Below are 7500 nucleotides of genomic sequence, written 5' to 3' on the forward strand. Positions count from 1 at the left end.
TAAATAAGGCAACCCTGGGGCATAGAGAGATAGAGACTCCAAGCATTAAGTCATCGCCATCTCCCCTCTCTCTCAGCTCAGAGTATTATTCTAAAAGTGTTCAGTATCTATAGTGTGTCCTCTCCTAAGTGATTTTGTGCCCTCGCATATAACGTGTGTGGTGAGTTAAAGCGTTGATGTAAATTTCGCAGGTGATTTCAAATTCATGGTGTTGTAGTGAGTGTTGGCATTATGTAAAGATTTTGTAAATGGCTCTGTAATAACGAGAAACGATTTTGTATCGTGATCTGGTTATCTATTTTCATTAAGTACCAAACTTAAATATTTGTATTCAGTTTTAATTTCAAGTGAAAACAGTAATCATATAATTTTCATTATACTATTCCTTTTGTCTTAGTCTAAGATTTAATTTTCAAGTCAAGTGATCATATAATTTTCAGATCGTAACATTTCTGTCTTAATCTAAGTTTTGTTTATACTTAATATTTCGAGTGATTTATTTGTTTTTTCTAAATTCTTTTCAAAGTGCTGTAATTTATATAGAATATATTTATTTTTGTAAAGAGTGTATCATTTCAATCACCCGTGCTTAATTTATATTCGCTCATATCCTGTTATGAACCGAAGTTGAAGTGGTTTGAATATTCATAAGAATAATAGCCCAGTTTTGTTTTGAGTGTACTTAAGAGACCTTTGGATATTCAGTGTTTTATATATTGCTGTCTGGGAGTTATTTAACTGTCTCAGAGTTCGGGTATTAATATTTACAAGTGTAAGAGATTTAAAGTAAAAGCAATCAAGTGAGTTTTGAATTCGAGAGGTTGTTTATCATGCCAGCCGTAATATATAGCCTATCATATTATATGTTTGGTTCCCAGACACAAGACCATCTTCATATAATATATTTTTGGTGCCCAGGCCCAGGATCCATCATCATATGATATATATAAATTGTTTATAGATAGACTACTCGTGTTAAAATACCGCCACTGTAGTAGTTCAGCACTGCTGACTTGAACATGGACTGTTTAGTCAAAGGCTAGGCCTACCGCCATAACAGGGGTTGACAAATATAAGGGGATGCGATCGTAAAACCATCAGCCAAAACTTCACCCATAACGGCTGCTAAAGAATGAGAGTAGAGTTTGGGCATTCACCACGGTCTATGCATAATGTACTCTCTCCTGGCGTGGGAAATGAATGAGGGATGCCACAGGGTTTACGGCTTTGGTTAAAGCACGAGTGAAGGACTAGAAGATCAGGGTAGGGTTCTGGAATGTTGGTGCCCCGACAGGAAAACTTAGAAGACATTGTTGATGTGATGGAGAGGAGGTTAATAAATGATCTAGGCTACAAGAGATAAGATGGAAGGGAAACAGGGAGTTATCTAGTTTTAACATTATTATTGTGGGTCAAAAATAGTAATAAAAAAAGAATAGAAGTTATAGTCAGTAACGCTTGGAAGGAAAAGGTGGTGGAAATTACGCGAGTTAGTGATGGCTTGTAATAGTGGTGTTTCAAAGAGGGGAAGGCGTCAATGTAACTTCAGCATACTCACCTCAGGAGCAAGAGAAGAGAATATTTAAGGAAGAGCTGGAATAGCAATTGAAATAGTAATAATTAAGGACGGTAGAATAAAGTTACAAATAGGTTACCATATGAAGGGAAGACAGACGCAACATGGTAATTTGTAAGGAAATTCGTGGTAAGGCATGTGTGAAACAAGAAAGGTTGCTAGTGATCAAAATTAAGATAAAAAAGTAGAAAACCTAAGAAGAGGTTAAAGAGATCAAGAATTAAGATATGGAATCTTAAATGAAAACAGTGAGGAGAAATATAAGAGTATGCAACCCTCAACGTAATTATTTTTATAATTACTTGCCACTCTAGAACCCTAGTTGCCAAAAAAAAAAGGGTACAAGCCCATGGGGTCCAACAATTAAAGCAGCCCAGTGCCAAAAAGGAGCAGAGAAGTAGCAAATAAAATATATCTGAGAAGTAATAAAAGAATTTAAAATATATCTGATCAGTAACATCATAAAATAGATCAGTTATATATATACTATGAAACGAGATATTATGTCAACCTGTAAACATTAAAGATTTTTTCAACAAGTTCGAACATCTAAAGTTCAATTAAAGCAGGGTCTCTTAAAGAATAACAATACTAGTAATAAATAAGAGGTATGAAAGAGAAATACATCAAATAGCAATTAATCTAAAAGTCTAAGTCTATCAAGGATTGAAAGGTGAGACTAAACTGATAGATGCATATTCATTGGAAGTGTTACAGAGTATCTTAGTAGAAGGTAGGAACACAGGGTAAAAGTATTTTATTTACAGATTATCAAGCCAAAGAAAAAAGATATGGGTCAGTCGTGTATCACCTAGTGAGTTAGGGAAATATCTTGTATGAGGATGATAGCATAAAATGGAGATGGGTAGATTATTGCGAGTTTTTTTTAACACAACATGTAAGAGGGGAAGTGATGTAAGTGGAGAAGATGGATGGACCAGAAATGCAGACATAATCTATAGAAGAAAAGACGGCTACTCGTAAAATGAAGAATGGAAAATTTAAATGTTATTGGTACTTAAACTGTTGAGGGCTATATGAGAAGAGAAAGTAATGCCAAAATAACTGGGACATTAGTCTGATGGTATATGTATTTAATAAGAAGGGAGATAGTACTGTTGTAATTATAGAGGCATACTTATTGGGAGATTACGAAAACAGTTGCATAAAATTAGATGGTAATCGGAAGTTTTATTTTGCATATTCAAAACTAAGGAAGGCATCTGATACAATACGAAGTGGGTGGGCAGTAGAGTTTTTCGGTGTTTAAGAAAGAGGAAAGTGGCCCAAAACTTGGTGAGGTTGGTTGAAATGATGCATGAAAGATCAAATACAGCATTAATAATAAACTGTGGCAAGAAAGAAATGTTTCAAGTTAAGAGTTGGTTTACATTAAGGATTGGCTTCGGTTGTACTGACTGAAATGGTTTGGAATGAAAATCTTATGAGAATTGTTGAATACAAATAATCTGTAAAAATAATGCAAAGAAGAATTATGAAGGACATAAATCTCTTAATGGGGGTGGTATGAAGGCAAATGTGAAAAAAATGAAGTTCTAGTGGCCATCGTGAGGGGATAGGACGTCAAAATAATGTACAAGAGTCACAGATTTAAAATTGGTAGAGGATTTTTAACACTTGGGATCTACTTTAGGATGGATGGGAGTGTTTGAAGAGGAGTTTGACTTCAGGATAAAATTAATTTAGGGGTTATGGAAGGAGGTGGCAGGGGTAATGTGCAACATCAAAATGCTAAATAAACTGAATATCAATGAAGGAAGGGTGGTGAAGATTTTAGATATAATATGAGAATCAAGAATAACATGATATGTGCATGTAGTAAAGATGGGTGAGGGAAAAAAGTGAAGAGGATTTGATTGAAACCTGTTGGTGATGGAAGGACAAGAAGGAGGCAATGAATTTGTGTGCTTGGTAAGGTGAAGGAGGATTTAGAGAAGGGTCTAGTGGAGTAAGATGCTTTTGATAGATATACTGTAGCTCGGAAAAAAAAACACACCAAAAGAACCCACCCCTTAGATTATGGATCGCAAGGGACATAAAGAAATGTACATAGATAGACAGATAGATAGTAGGAGTGTGTTGTAGATGTACTTTTCATGGAAGATTTATAAACAAATCGGAAAATCAATTACACACAAATACACACCTACACACACACATATATATATATATATATATATATATTATATATATACATACATACACACACACACAATATATATATATATATATATATATATATAAAGGTGAAATTTATCAATGTGGGTAAGTGGCACAATAATAGAGCATTTGGCTCATGTTTGCAAGGCAGTGGTCAGCAACTGGCCTAACTCTTACCAGTCCATCCAGCTGTATATGGATACCATTATCTCCTGGGGTCAAGTAAACCACGTGGGGATAGCAATCTCACCATTAAAAATTTGATGAGACATGGGAAGCCTACAACCTCCAATGAGGAATAAGGGGTATAATATATATATATATATATATATATATATATATATATATATATATATATACATAGAGAGAGAGAGAGAGAAAGAGAGAAAGAGAGAGAGAGAGAGAGAGAGAGAGAGAGAGAGAGAGAGAGACTGTAGTCACATTAATTATCTGAGAAAGTCACAGTTTTAAAGCCAAAAAAGGTAAAAACTGATAATCTGCTGAAAATCAATATCAAACTCAAAACATAAACAAATGCAAAAAGTAGATTACAAAGTAACATACTGAGATTTACACTAAGAAACTGAACATAAAGATACATATTGAGATGGGTAGGCTAAAAATTGTAATATATAATTGTTTAGTGAGATAATCATTAAATTTAAAAATAAATAGTGACACACTTCGAAAAAATAACTTAAAGATAAAAAAAAAGCAAAAAAGTTTTTAAGTGGAAGAAGTATCTATTGTGATTAAAGAGGAAACGATGAAGTAACAATTGAAAAATGCTTTAGGTAATTCTAAGAAGAATGTATGCACTGGAATAATTGAGGAGGTTCTTAATTGTTTAAGAAATATTGATACTAAACACAATTTTTAATATTGAATTGCAGATTGGGCAATATTTACTTTTGTAGAAACTTTACTGCACATGGTGTGTATGCGTAATTATACAGTAAAAGGATAAATGGAGTATTTACAATTGTATAATATTTCTGGAGTCACCAATGTAGGGGGGAACAGTTTGATATATAGACTCACACTCATATATATTAAGTTACAAAAAGGGGAACAAAAAAGACCAGAAAAAATACCGCCCAACAAGTTTACTCTCAGTAATATATAAAATATTTACAAAGATCATATTTGGGCAAAAAGAAAGACAGCTAGACTTTAATCAACCAAGAGAACAGGCCATATCCATGTAATTAACCAGCTAATGGAAAAATAAACAGATTATGGCCAATAACTATGAGCACAATTTTGATTCTGTCAAAATTTCAGCAGTAATGAAAGACCTTCAAAACCAAGGAACAGATGAATCTATGTTAGAACATAAGAAGCTAAAACTACATAATGATAGTGAAAAAATTCCGATGAAGATAGTAGTTAGAAAGGGAGACCCCCATCTCTCCTAAATTATTAACAACGTGCCTAGAAGACGTTTTCAGAATTTAAATCGGGAAAATGTAGAAATTAACATCAATGAGGAATACCTTAACAACTTAACATTTGCAGATTATATAGTTCTAATTAGTGAATCATGGTAGGAAATGCAAAAGATAATAGAAAATTTGAATAGATAAAGCAGAAATGTAGGGCTATAAATCAATATGAGTAAAACTAAGATACTGTTTAATGAAATGCAGAGACAACAAATAAAGGTTATGGAAAAACCTCTATAGATTGTTAATTGTTATACGTACTTAGAAAAGATAGTAAGTGTTTCTGCAAGATATGAGACCGAAATTAAAAGGACAATTATAAGATGGAGAGCTTTTGGTAAACCATATGGGATTACGAAATGTAAAATGAAACTTTCTCTATAAAGAAAAGTATTTAATCAGATGGTCATACCAGTACTAACTTATGCATCAGTAACTTGGAGCCTTTTTAATAAAAGCCTTAGAACATAAGTTAGTTACAACTCAAAGAACTATGGAAAGAGTAATGATGAGATTAACATTGAGACAAAAGAAAATTAGTAAAATGGATACGTGAGAAAATTAAAATAGAGGATATTTTAACAACTAGTAAGAAAAAGAAATGGACGTGGGGAGACCAACAAGAATAACTGCATGGATCCCTAGAGAATGCAAATGAAGCAGGGGAAGTATGAGAAGACAAATGATTGACAAGCTAAGAAAACTTGCGGGTATAGACTGGCATAGAAAGACCAGAAACAGACATGAGTGGGACATGTCTGAGGACTTTGTCCTGCAGTAGACTATTAACAGCTGATGGTGATAATGTTGTTGATGATGATGTATGCATGTATGTATACAGTGTATATATATACAGTATATATATATATATATATATATATATATATATTTGTATAGATATAATTACCTTTCATAAAAGCGTTCATATCTTAACAGTATATCGCATGCACTATTTTTGGGAGGGTCAATGTCCTCCAAGTAGTTTGGTAATAATTTCAACTAGTGAAAAAACCGATTATCTCCCAGGAGAGACATAGCATGAGGACAACATGATCTTGTTACAGCATAAAAAAATTATGATTACTGGTTGATTAAAAATAAGAAAAATAACGTTTGATATGCACTCAGAAAAAAATGCTAATTAAAGCTTGTATCCAGATTTCTATAAGAGATGGCATTAAAATTTATTGCATTTAATCTTTAAGGTTAAAAAAAAATCAATTACGGAAATCAGATATACAGTTATACAAATAGTTGTAAAAAGGAAATATTTGAGAGAGAGAGAGAGAGAGAGAGAGAGAGAGAGAGAGAGAGAGAGAGAGGGAGGGTTGCATTGCCGAAGGCACAATGTTGCATGAAAAGAGTTACAGTAGGAGGGCAGTGACTGAAGAGCCTTCTGCCGAAAGCCCTGTCACAGAATTGACCTCGGATGACGGATCCAGATCCTCCACCCTCTTAAAAGCGCCTTTCCAGGTATCGTTCCTTTCACAGGGATGCAAAACTCCTACAATGAAGATGGAAACGACAGAGAGAGAGAGAGAGAGAGAGAGAGAGAGAGAGAGAGAGAGGGGGGGGGGATACGAAACGACTATCGCAACGCTTTTGCGACAGAACACCATAATGCCCCAATGGAGGATTTCAATGACATTCAATTGAAAGACGAAAAAGAAGAAGAAGAAGAAGAAGAAACGTAGGGGAGAGAAAAAGAGAAAAATTCTATTGAGGATTTCATGGAATACTCAACTGACCATTAATACAAAACCTCTCGTTTTTCCTCTCCTATTTTACATCTCATCACACCGCTCCCCCTCCCTCTTACGAGAAACGCACGCACGCACACACACACACACACACACACCAAAATTACAGAATGGCTGCCAATTCAATCCAAGACCGATTCTATAATTCGAAGAAAGTGTCAGCACCTATTAAGCAACGAACGCTGAGCTGGTTAAATAGCCATGACAGGCCAGGCACACCATTTCACTATATATCAGGGAGTCCCAAAACAAACGCATTATTCAATTAATGACTGTTATTGGAAGACAATAGCCGCAGCCGTCCCATTGGGTCCAACGCATATGTATCGCTATATGGGGAATAAACTGCCACAAAAAACTCTTAACTCAAAAAGGGTTCCTTTGTAGGGACGTCCGAAAAGCTTTCTATTCTTTATCAAAGACTTCATAGAAGAGTAATTTCATTCATAACTTCCAAAGGTAATAAAATAAGAAACTGGAAACTAGCCTCAACGATATAAATATACACAACTTTTTTATAAGCTATGATTGATACAAG

The sequence above is a fragment of the Palaemon carinicauda genome, chromosome 27, assembly GCF_036898095.1.
Source record: "Palaemon carinicauda isolate YSFRI2023 chromosome 27, ASM3689809v2, whole genome shotgun sequence".
NCBI classification, from domain to species: Eukaryota; Metazoa; Arthropoda; class Malacostraca; order Decapoda; family Palaemonidae; genus Palaemon; species Palaemon carinicauda.